The following is a 13,038-nucleotide window of genomic DNA, read 5'->3' on the forward strand; positions in this document are numbered from 1 at the left end:
CTTACCTTTTAAAACAATTTAGACTGCTGAAAAATGAGGACTCCAACATCATTCTGCTGTTAGAAAAACCAAAGTATCAATAGTTTACTTCTTTGTGTTCCACAATATGATACTCAGAGTGAGATGGGACCTCCTGCTCTTTTATTGACAATAACTATTATTTAAAAGACCTCTTACTCTTTTATTTGAAAGAATTCCTGTCTTGTTACCTTGATATTCTTCCAATGTCTAACACAGGGACTTGTACTACAGTCCATGTCCAGAAAAGATTGTTGAATGACATAGAAAATTTGGATGGAGTGAAATACTTTATTTTATTTATTTATTTATTTATTTATTTATTTATTTATTTATTTATTTTATTTATCAATTTATTTATTGATTTTTTTTTTAGAGAGAGGGAGAGGAAAGGAAAGAGAAGAAGCATCGATTTGTTGTTCCCCTTATTTGTGTACTCACCGGTTGCTTCTTGTACAAGTGTGTGCCGTGACTGTGGATTGAACCCAACACATTGCCCTATTAGGATGATGCTATAACCAAGTGAGCTACCCAGCCAGGGCTGAAGTAAAATACTTTCCATGTTGATATGGAATTATCAAAAATAACTACTGATTCTCCAATATTTCCAACAACTATAAATAAATAAATAAATCCTAAGCTCTCTTCCTGGGATGGCCCAGCACATTTATAAGGCCTAGGACAATCGAGAGAATCAATTCCATGGAATGTGGATGCCAGAGAACTTTGAATTCTTAATTGTGGCTTATTGAGCCACCATGCTTAAAAAGAAACCTTTTTCCAGTTTCTAATCTAACATGTCCTTAGGGCAAAAGTTTACACATTGTATAACGAAGTTCTCACTGTCTACTCTCAACAAGCCTTTCCACCAAATCCCCTACTAGAGAAGAGTTAATCCTTCAGTTTATATCCTTTCAGATAATTTTCAGTGTACTTAGAAGCGTATGTATATATGACAACATACCTAGAATATGATTAATGTTATATAAATCATACCACATGAAATTTTCCACCAATTGATTTCTTTCTATTATTTTTAGAGCTCTTTCCATGTCAGCATCGATAGTTCAAATAATTCTTTTTAATCACTGCTTAGCTTCTATTGCATAAATGCACTCTAATCTGTTGAACTCCATCTGCTACCTAAGCTGTTTCTTCTTCCCCTTTTTCTTCCTTTATTTCTTTTTTTTTTGCTATATAAATAATTTGATAATGAACTTCTGTGTATGTATCTAATATTAGTTTCTAGTACTTTTTCTTCTTTCAATGGTTGTCAGTGTGATGGGTGAAATGTGACACTTCCCTGTTTATCTTATTTGAATTTCCTTAATATTAATTAAGTGAAGTGTATGAGTATTTTAGTCTATTGGCCGCTTGTATTCCTCTTGTGAATTGCTTAGATAGATCTGTCCTGTCCAATATGACAATCACTAGCCAAATTTGGCTATCCTGAACTGAGCTACTATTAGCATAAAATACAAGCGATTTCAAAGACTTGGTCTAAGAAGAAGGATGTAAAATAACTCATTATTATTTTCATATTGATTACATGTTCAAATAATAGTATAGGTATGCTGTTTTAAATAATGTTAATGTGGCTACTAAAAATTTTTTAATTATATAGGTAGCTCACATGGTATTTTTTGTTGGACTAAATGGCTTAGATGTTTCTTTTAGTTGGGTTTTCTTTTTCTTATTGATTTAAAGGAGCTCCCGATATATTGTTAGTATATATCATTTGACTGATACATTTGCAGCAAGTATTTCTCCTCAGTCTGTAACTTATTTTTTAACTTGAATTATGGAGTTTCTTGTCATACAAAAATTGTAAGTTTTAAAGAATCTATTGTTTCCTTTATCCTTTCTTGGTTTTGTGTCTTGCTACGGAAGTCTTTCACCATGCCAAGATTACAAAAATAATTTCCTGTGTTTCTCCAAAGTCATCTCTTTCTTTAAACTGTTTGCCTCTTTAAGGCATCTGGAATTTTTCTGTTTGTTTGTTTGATATGACTTAGGAAGTTTTAAAACTTTTTATTAAATCATAGGATGTTTACTTGCACCATTTTTTCCGCTGATGTGAATTGCCTCTTTTCTCATGTACTGCATTTCTGTTACGAATGGAAACATTTTGAATTCTTTCTTCTGTCTCATCAATACATTTGATTATCCCTGCACCAGAATCTCACTACTTCAATTACCAATGTTTCATAGGATATTCCTATATATAGGAGACCAAGCTTTTTCATAAACTTATTCATGGCCATGTTCTCTTTCAACAAACTGAATCAGCCTGCAAATGTTTATAGAAGTCCCTCTTAGAATTTTGATTGAGATTGTATGGAGTGTACTTTGGGAGAGAACTTATGTTACCCATAGACAGGGGCACCAGAGAATCTCCCCCATTGGCTAGGATGGCAGCAGGGGGAGGTTCTTACACTGAGTGACTGGAAAGCTAAAAATTAGAATGGATAGGGCCTTACCATACCAAAAGCTAGAGAAATGAATGGCTAAGGGCCCCCAGCACACTGGGCACTAGAAAGATAATTGTATAGGAAAAAGAGGCCTCCCCTCCTATCCTTACAAGAAACGTGGGCCTGAGCAGGAAGATTGAGATGGTCTTTGAGATGGGAGTGCACCATTCTCCTAGGTTGAGCAGCACCGGAATAAAATCTCTTTGCTTCTGCAACAGCACCTGCCTCAGGAATTTGGCTTTTGTTGTGGCAGGCAGCTGAACCTCTGTTTTGTTTGGTTACACTTATACCTTTGCAATAGTAAATACGTTTATGGACTCTTGGTCAAGATGGCGGCATAGGTAAGCACAGCTCAGTTCCTTGCACAACCACATCAAAATTACAACTATAGAACAACCATGACTCAGAACTGTCAGAAATTGAGGTGAATGGGAGTCCGACAACTATAGAATTAAAAAAACACATCCATCCAGACTGGCAGGAGGGGTAGAGATATGGAAAGGGCTGGTCCCACACCCACGTGTGGTAGATAAAAATTCAGGAAGCATCTCTGAGGAGTGAGGAGTCCCAGACCCACACCAGGTCCTCCAGCCCACGGTTCCAGTGTCAGGAAGATAAGTCCCCATAACTTCTGGCTGCAAAACCAGCAGGGATTGAGACATTAGAAGACCTACTGGAGTCCCAAGCAGTTCTTCTTAAAGAACATACACACTGACTTACTCAGACTCAATTCCTCTGAACTCCAGCACCGAGGTAGCAGCTTGAAAGGCACCAGTGGCATACGCGGAGAAACTGCAGTATCTGGCATCAAGGCAAGACCTGGAGGACAGATTTCTTCCAGAAATAAAAGTGGACCCTCCCTCCACAGAGCCACAGAGCCACAGAGCCAGCAGGTGGGTGCTATATCTGAAACTCTATCAACCTATCTAACACTGCTTGCCCCGCCCTGGAGATACCCTGAGACTTCTTCCCACCAGCATGCTGGCCCACCATACTGACATTGCCATATGAATTATTGATTTTGACTCATGCTTCACAACTTCCTAAATCCTATGAAACAAGCAACAGTCAGCTTTAGTGAGCCCCAGTCCCTGTACCTCTTGCTAAGTAGCCCAGGTTCAGCACTATCAGCAGCCATTCTAGATTCACAGCTTGGCTTCCCCCGGAATCTCCAAGACCACCACAGTAGCAAACACCTCAGATTGCTTTATAGCTCATGCAGGGTGGCTCTGGGCAGAACACAGGTTGGGACTGATATTGGCCTGCACCACCTGGGAAACCCCAGAGCCTGCACACCCATGGACAGATACAGACCATGTCAGAGCACCACCATCCTGCCCCTACACAGCTGATCCTCCACGGAGGGTGGAAGCTGGTGGTCACAAGTCACAGCTAGTCCTTGCAGCTTACTGGCCTGAGTAAATCCCTCCCGTTGACCTGCCAACAGCAATCAAGGCTCAACTACAAAAGGAATATGTACTTATCCCACATGGAGGGTGCACCTTGAGTACCCAGCTTGGCTGATAGGAGATGCTGTGCCACTTGACCCTGCAGGACACCTACTACATTAGGGCACGCTACCAAGACAAAAAGTCATAGCAGATCTACCTAATACATAGAATCAAACACAGGGACACTTCCAGAATGAGCAGACAAAAAACATGCCCCAAATGAAAGGACATTTCAAAACCCCAGAAAAAGAACTAAACAAAAGGGAGATAAGTAATCTATCAGATGCAGAGTTCAAAACACTGGTTACAAGGATGCTCAAGGAACTCACTGGGTACTTCAACAGCATAAAAGAGATCCAGTCAGAAACAAAAGATGCACAAATTGAAATAAAGAAGAATTTACAAGGAAACAACAGTAGAGTGGATGAAGCCAAGAATCAAATCAATGATTTGGAGCATAAGGAAGCAATAAACAACCAATCAGAACAACAAGGAGAAAAAAGAATAAAAAAATATTAGTATAATATAAGCAGCCTCTGGGACAACTTCAAGTGCTCCAACATTGGCATCATAGTAGTGCCAGAAGGAGAAGAGAAAGAGAATGAAATTGAAAATCTATTTGAAAAAACAATGAAAGACAACTGTCCTAATTTGGTGAAGGAAATGGACATACAAGTCCAGGAGGCACAGAGTCTCCAACAAGATAGATGCAAAGAGGCCCACTCCAAGACATATCATAATTAAGATGCCAAAAGTTAAAGATAAAGAATCTTAAAAGCAGTGAGAGAAAAACAGTTAGTTACCTACAGGGGAATTCCAATATGACTCTCAGCTGATTTCTCAAAAGAAACTTTGCAGGCTAGAAGGGATTGGCAAGAAATATTCGAAGTTGAAAAGCAGGTATCTACAGCCAAGATTGCTCTACCTAGAAAAGCTGTCATTTAGAATCAAAGGACAGATAAAGAGCTTCCCAGACAAGAAACAACTAAGAGGAGTTCATCATCACAAAACCATTACTATATAAAATGTTAAAGGTACTTATTTAAGAAAAAGAAGATCAAAACTATGAATAATAAAATGGCAATAAATACATACCTATGAACAAACTGAGCAAACAAGAAGAACAGAGACAAAATCATGGATACAGAGAGTGTTTTGAGAGCTGCCAGATGGTAGAGGGTGTCAGGGAATAGGTGAAGGGATGAGGGAATCAAGAAGCACAAATAGGTAGTTACAGAATAGCATGGGAATGTAAAGTACAGCATCAGAAATGGAGTAGCCAAAGAACTAAACAATGATGCATGGACATAAACAATGGTGTGGGGATTGCCTGAGGGAGTGGGAGTTGCTGGGTGAAGGGGGCCAACAGGGAAAAATTGGAACAACTGTAACAACATAATCAATAAAGTATAATTTAAAAAATACACCTATATAGGAACAAGTTATAGCTCTTCATTTATTCATGTCTTGTAAAATGTGAATCAGTAAAGTTTTACATTTCTCTAAATATATGCCTTGTTCATTATGTATTAGGCTTTATCCTAATTTTAAAAATTTTCTTGTTGTCATTGTAAATCAATAGTTTTTACTCTACATTTTATAATTATGCTGACTTTCCCTCCACCAAACTTAACTGAATCTTTGGTTCTGTTAGTTTTTTTCTTGATTCTCTTTGTCTAGTTACACAATTATATGATATATTAGATTTGGCTTATGCCAGCTCGTGAGAATCATTTGTTGTTTTCAGGAAATTTGTGGACTGATTGTTAAACATAACCAATTATTAAAAATTAAATTATAGAAATTTAAAGTAAATAGATTAAATTAAAAACAAAGATATAAAATGCTCAAAACTCATTATGTTTAATTATTTTACCTATCTATGCTTTTGAAGTAATTAATTTTTAATGTTTCTGTACAATGGAGATTCATTATAAGTGTGCTACTGTGTATCTATCTCTTCCAAATTTATATCCTGTTAGTTCACATCATAGCTTGAAAGCAACCATGATGAGACTATATCATGAAAGTCAGCAAACACTACATATCAGGCTTGATTTACAGTTTTGTTAATTGTCTAGACTTCACAAAGTAATGGAGAAAATGTCCATAATGGAGATTCAACTTTAAACTGTATCATAGTTGTACTCATTCCATTGTGAGTAGTACCAAAAATTTGAGGAAATACTCCTGTGGTATTTTAAAATTTTTAAATTCAATCAAGAAGGAGCTCACATCATGGACCAACAACTATAGTTAAGACAAGTTACTTCACTTTTGACTGACTCATTAATGTAACAAACATATCAGGTACTGTTCATATGGGGAACTATACTTGGAGAAACTAGTTTCACTTATATCATCACACCACTGGTTTTAAGGCATGTAAATAATGAAAGTCTCTCTTCCTTTCAAAAATTACATCTCATTTCATTTTTGCGTCTACTACATTGGTTAGGGCTGTAGAGCAATGTGGAGTAATTGTAGTGTTACTAGGCATTCTTGATTTGACCCTTATTTTACTATTTCTAGTTTATCATTAAGAATAATGTTTGCTCTGGGTTTCTGGTAGCTACTGGTTAGAATTCTGGAATTTTGTTTGAATACTTTCCTACATACTAATAGGAAACTTCTGAGGCCTGTTCTTAATGAGATTTCCTATTTTAAAAAATATATTCAATTTTCTAGAAATCTCTATGCTTTTTCCAAAATTTTATGACCATTCCAGAATCCTTGCAACATTTGGGGCAATCCCACAGATAAGCAAAACACCTTTTTATGGCTCCTTGAAAAACTTGGCTACACTCATTGTTTCTGCCTTCTAGCCTGTCATTTCTCTTTTGTCCACTCCACATACGATTTGTCCTCACCCACACCCTGTACTGCTGATACCACTTCGCCAAAGTTGCTAGATTCCATTTTTTTTTGAGGGTTTGTTTTTACAAACCCAGTGGGCAATTCCCTGTCCTCATCTCACCATTATTATTGTTGCTGTTATTCTACACATGACCATTTCTCCTTGAACCCTTTTTTCTTCTTGACATCTGGGACACTGTGCTCTTCTGGTCTTGTTTTCACTTCATTAGTCACTACCTTCTGGTTTTCTTTGCTTACTCCTTTTCCTCATTCTGGCCTCTAAATGTGGAAGGTACTGGCATGCCCAGAGCTCAGTCCTAAGTCCTTGTCTTTACCTACTTCTGTGGCTTTGAGCACAACATATTTGCTGATGATCTCCACATTGATATCTTCACTGTATACCTAGAGAGGAGCTTAGAGTATTCAAATGCTTCGACATTTCATAGATATTTCAACCTCAATAATGCTAAAACCATTCACTCATTTCTCAGACCCTTCCTCAAATCCACTCCTTAGCAGTCAGTGGCACTAGTAGTTGATACCACAACCTAAACTTATAGTGCATTCCTCTCACTCTTGCCTCCACAACAACCCAGCAGTATATGATGTTTTTCCTGTTTTTAAAATACATCCCAAATTTAACCTCTGCTCTCCATTAACAGCACTTCATCCTGGTCCAATTCCCGCTTTCATTTCTTATCGGAACTGCTACAAGAGCTTCTGAATTGTCTCTACTTTCATTCCTTTTCCTTCCACAGCAACCACAGAATATGTGTGTGTGTCTGTACACATATATATAAAATGTGTGTGTACATATACATATATAAAATTGGGATATAACATTATATCACTTTCAAGTGTGTAGCATAATTATTTGCTATTTACATATACTGCAAAATGATCACCACACTATATCTAGTCAATATCCATCACTACATATAGTGAAAAAAAGTCTTCTAGTGGCATGCCATTATACCTAAAAAAATCCAGACTTCTTGATGGCCTTCTGGGTCTGCCATCTACCCCTCCGATTTCATCTCTCATACCCCCTGCCCTTTTCATTGTGCTTTCTCTACACTAGAGTTCCTACTGTACCTTAAATATACCAAGCTTCTTGTCTCCAGGTTTTATACTTGCTGGTGTCTGCATGGAATCCTCCTCCTGTAGTTTTTGTGTATTTGACTCCTTCTCAACATTCTGGCCTCTCCTCAGAGCTTTCCCCTAAGCACCTTATCCAGACAACTGTTGTCTGTCGCAAGTTGCTTCATTTCCTCATTGCCCTTAGCACTATCTGAAATTACAGTATTTGTTTACTTAGCATGTTTATTTCCTGACCTTTTCCACTGGAATATAAGCTCCATAAAAGTAGGGAATTCATCTGCCTTACATGCTGGTATATTCCCAGCTCCTCGAATTGCGCCCAGTGTCCAGGAGGACTCAATATATGCTGGAGGAAGGAAGGAATAAAGAAATAAATTACTTGTTTGACTTTTATAAATGATAGATAACAACTTAAATAGGCTGAAGCAAACAAAAGAATATGCAGGTTCAAGGACTTTATCAACCCAAATGTAGATGTAGCTTCAGACTCATCTGGATTCAGAAGTTCAAATATTGTTACTAGGTCCCCCTCTTTCCCACTCTTGGCTGTGTATTTCTCCTTGTTAGGCAGTGATCCCTTCAAGGTAGCAAGATGGCTGTCAGCATCTCCAAGTGTCCTTGTCTAGCTGACAATCACAGCAGAAAACAGTGATTTTCTCTTTCCAACAAATTCACAAAGTCCTAGAATTGAGCCTCGTTGGATCTGACTGCCTAATGTGTCCTTCCCTGCACCAAAGAAATATGATGCTTTAATTGAGGGGTTGGCAACTGGAGCCCATGGGCCAAATCTAGTGTGATTTCTGTTTTTGTAAATAAAGTTTTATTGGAAAAAGCAACACAAATTTTGTCTATAGCTGCTCATGTGCTAAAATGGCAGACCTGAGTGTTTGGACAGAGATCATTCAGCCCATAAAACCGAAAATATTTACTATGTAGTGCCTACTCCAGAAAATGTGTGTCAATCCTTCTTCTAATTGGTCAGGATGTCACTGACCTACCCCAAGATATTAGATTGACAGGTTTATGTTCTCTGTGCTTCAGTTATCTATTGCGGTATATCAACCCACTACAAAACTTTATGTCTTAAAACAATGATTTGTTATTGCTCATTTGTGGGTTGGTTTTAGCTTTAGTTTTTATAAGTATCTTTTCTTTTTTGTTCTTAATCAGACTTTTTAAAGTTTTACTATTTTTTGGCCTTTGAAAAGAGATAGCTTTTGGTTTTTAAAAACACATCAGGTAAAAGCTCAAATTAACATGAGTTTTTGTAATTATTTGAGTTGAATGTTTAGTTAATATATTTTCCCATATTCTTGGTTTCCTAATAATAAATCAAGTCTATACATTTTCCTCTTTTCCTCTGAGTGTAAACTTAACTACATCCATAGGTTTTTATATTTGGAATTTTCACCTTTATTTATCTCTGAATATTCTATAGTTCCACTTGCTTTCTATCATTCAAAAAGTTCTACTTTGTGTTGACTACCATTTTCCTTTTACTTGGCTTTTTTGATTTATCTTTTTGTGATAGCCAGCCTCCAGTGATCTCCTCGTTCTGTTATTCACATCCTCACATAGTAGGTAGTCTCCCACATTGTATCAAAGTCAGCTGGTATGACTAACAGAAGGTGGCAGAAATGCCCATATGTGACTTCTGAGGCTAGGTCATACAAGACAGGGTTTCCAACTTGCCCTCTACCAGTCATGTCATTCACACTCATGGTGCATGTCAGGAGAACATTCAAACAGCCCTACAGACGGGCCCATGTGGTGAGGAACTAAGGTCTTTTGCCAAAAGCCATGGGAGAGTGAGCTTGACAGTGGATCTTCTAGGCCCAGTCAAGTTTTCAGATGACTGCAGCCCCCTCCCTCCACCTCCACCATCTTGATTACAACCTCCCAAGAGACCCTAAGTTGGTAACTCTTAGCTAAACTGCTCCCTAATTCCCAAACTTTAAAAAATGCATTTTATGTTATTTCAGTAAAATTTTGGAAAGGAGAGAAAGTGCATGGGCTTGGTCTATTTCCTTGAACCATAATGTCACTTCCTCTTTAAGTTAAAATATTTCCTATCACCTGGGTACTAGCCATTTGGAGAAAACATTTACATTCATAAAGAAATAAAGATTGAGAGAAATGTATGTTTATAAAAAGAAAACATTAATATTAGAATTTCACAAAATATTTTAACCCCTATAAATTTGTATTTCTACTAAGGTAAAAAATTATTTGTATCAGAACTAATAAACATCTAGCAAAAAGACCTGAACATAAACAATGAGGGTAATGGGTAAGAACTTCAGGTGAACTGATTGCTAGGCAACAAAAGAAAAAGAAACAAATCATCAGCTTCAGTCAGACAAAGCCATCATCTCTCTCATCCTGGATTCAATTGTTGTGGTGAACAATTGAGTTTTTGGGGGGATGAGGGGTGGAACCCAACTATGGGTATTCTCATTTGTTTTATCTAGATTAAAATTTTCTGGTGTTTAATACTTGAACTGAAAATTTTCACTCAAACTCCTCTTCTCCAGGTCTAAAACTGTGTTTTAGGAATTCTTCATTTGTCACTTCCTTTCTTCTTTTCTCCCTGATGACGCCCTTGCTCCCCCTCCCCCACTCACTTTCATTCCCTCACCCCCACACCCCAACACACACAAAAGTTCCTCTCAGCCCAAATTTTATTTATATACCTGAGTTCAGATGTTTGGGAGGAACCCTTCGCTTTTCCTCCATTTCTAGATAGACTTTAAAAAATTAACTTCAGCTATTTACATGTATCTCTTTTCTTATATGTGTCTACATGGATCTCTTTTCAAAAGAAAAGTGTCTTTGAAAATGCTTGCAAAAATTACATTCTAAGAAAAAACATTAAATGATTTGTAGGCCACATTTTTACCAGTCTTTATTTGCATTCTTTCCTATGTTATTGTAGTTTCACAAATGTATAATGTTGCATAATGGAACATCGCAGAACTGCATGCAAGCTTCTCCCATAACTTCTGAGTGACAGATTTACCCCAGCAAAAAAATGGTAACATGCTCTAAACGGACATATAATCGCATAACTCAGGAATTAGAACAGCATATTCCAGGATACTGAAATTTTAACACATTGAGTTAAGTAGAATTCTCACAGTGTCATGAGCATAATCTTTGCGACCAAACACAAATAGGTTCATATCTTGGATGTACTTCTCAGCTGTAGGATATTTGGTGTGGTGTTTAACTTGCCTATGCCACACTTTCCTTCTCTTTAAAATGCAAATGATAATATATGGCTTCCAAGGGAAGTCCCGAGACAAAGGAAGCGCCGTGCCGCCTCCGTCGCCGCTGCCTCGTGCACCTCGCTCGCGGGCCGCGGACGCCCTAGGACTTTAAATATGTCGGGGATTGCCCTCAGCAGACTTGCCCAGGAGAGGAAAGCTTGGAGAAAAGACCACCCATTTGGTTTTGTGACTGTCCCAACAAAAAATCCTGACGGCACGATGAACCTCATGAACTGGGAGTGCGCCATTCCAGGAAAGAAAGGGACCCCTTGGGAAGGAGGCTTGTTTAAACTACGGATGCTCTTCAAAGACGACTATCCATCCTCACCTCCAAAATGCAAATTTGAACCACCGTTATTTCACCCGAACGTGTACCCTTCGGGTACTGTGTGCCTGTCCATCCTCGAGGAAGACAAGGACTGGAGGCCGGCCATCACGATTAAGCAGATCTTATTAGGAATACAGGGACTTCTAAATGAACCAAATATTCAAGATCCAGCTCAAGCAGAGGCCTACACAATTTACTGCCAAAACAGAGTGGAATATGAGAAAAGGGTTCGAGCACAAGCCAAGAAGTTGGCACCCTCATAAGCAGCGACCTGCGGCAACATCAAAAGGAAGGGATTGGGTTGGCAAGAACTTGTTTACAACATTTGCAGATCTAGCATTGCTCTATACAATTACTAGTCATCTAGGGGAGGCAGGCGGGCGCCATTTTCCATTTCCGCCACTGGTACACAGATCTCCACTTGCTGAATTGCCCAGTTTTTCATACAGGGTCTCTTCCTTCAGTCTTTTGTATTTTTGATTGTTATGTAAAACTTGCTTTTATTTTAATATTGATATCGGTATTTCAACTGCTGTAAAATTATAAACTTTTATACTTCTACGAGTCCCTGAGGAGCTAGTTCCCTTTGCTCATGGGTGCAGGCATGCTTCCCACTGTCAGAGCTACACGTAGCCTCCAGCTGGCTGTATGAAAAAGAAATCGGCCTGTCCCCTGCCGTCGCGCCTCTGTCCTTCTCTCTGCAGAACCTGGGTTGTGTTGCTATGAGCCTCAGATCCAAAGTCAGCAAGCCTCTTGTTTCCGCATCACTTCCTTTGTGTTTATATGGCGTTTTGTCTGTGTTGCTGTTTAGAGTAAATAAACTGTTTATATAAAGGTAATAAATAAATAAATAAATAAATAAATAATATTACTCCTTCCAGTGTTATTTGGAGGTTAAATGGAATAACATTTTACAATATGTTACAATTTAAGTGCTCAATAATATTGATCTTTTTACACACACATGAAACACTGTGATAAAGTTTTCTAGCTGTAATATATCTAACAGTCTTATACTATTCATATTCTAAATTACTACTTAGGTTACAAAAATGCATATGAACTGCCAACTGTAAAGCAGTAAGTTTAAAATTCCCAATGCTTCAAAAAATTTTAAATGGTATAATTTTAATTTTAATTTACATCATAAATCACTTAAATTGAGTGAAAGTGGAATATGGTTAAGACAGGAACTAGATGAGAAATAGAAATACTGTACCAAGATAAGCCACTTGTGATTTATAAATCACATGCACACACACCTCCCCCTCCCCCAAACTGGCAATGCACATATCTAAAATATTACCTAAATTGATTAATAAATGGTGCTAATAAAACTAATATTTGCAGGTCATCGAATTTCTATAATAACAAAAACCCCCAATGTCTGGTGGCTGGAAAGGGTAGATGGGGTACTCTAAACCAGCATGACAGCTGAATCAACAAAGCAACTATCTGCTCAATTAACAGTGAGTCAGTAGCATCAAAATCCTATATAAAGGGAAGAACATACAATTTCTAAATGTCTAAAACCTGGAATTAAT

General features: G+C 37.8%; 1 pseudogene; it reads left to right on the forward strand.

The window, feature by feature from the left end:
• The first annotated feature begins 11,232 nt into the window (after positions 1-11,232).
• Positions 11,233-12,328, forward strand: LOC150019739 (SUMO-conjugating enzyme UBC9 pseudogene; annotated as a pseudogene).
• The last annotated feature ends 710 nt before the right edge of the window (positions 12,329-13,038 follow it).

The sequence above is a fragment of the Furipterus horrens genome, unplaced genomic scaffold (genome assembly GCF_987537825.1).
Source record: "Furipterus horrens unplaced genomic scaffold, mFurHor1.1.pri manual_scaffold_2, whole genome shotgun sequence".
Classification (NCBI taxonomy): domain Eukaryota; kingdom Metazoa; phylum Chordata; class Mammalia; order Chiroptera; family Furipteridae; genus Furipterus; species Furipterus horrens.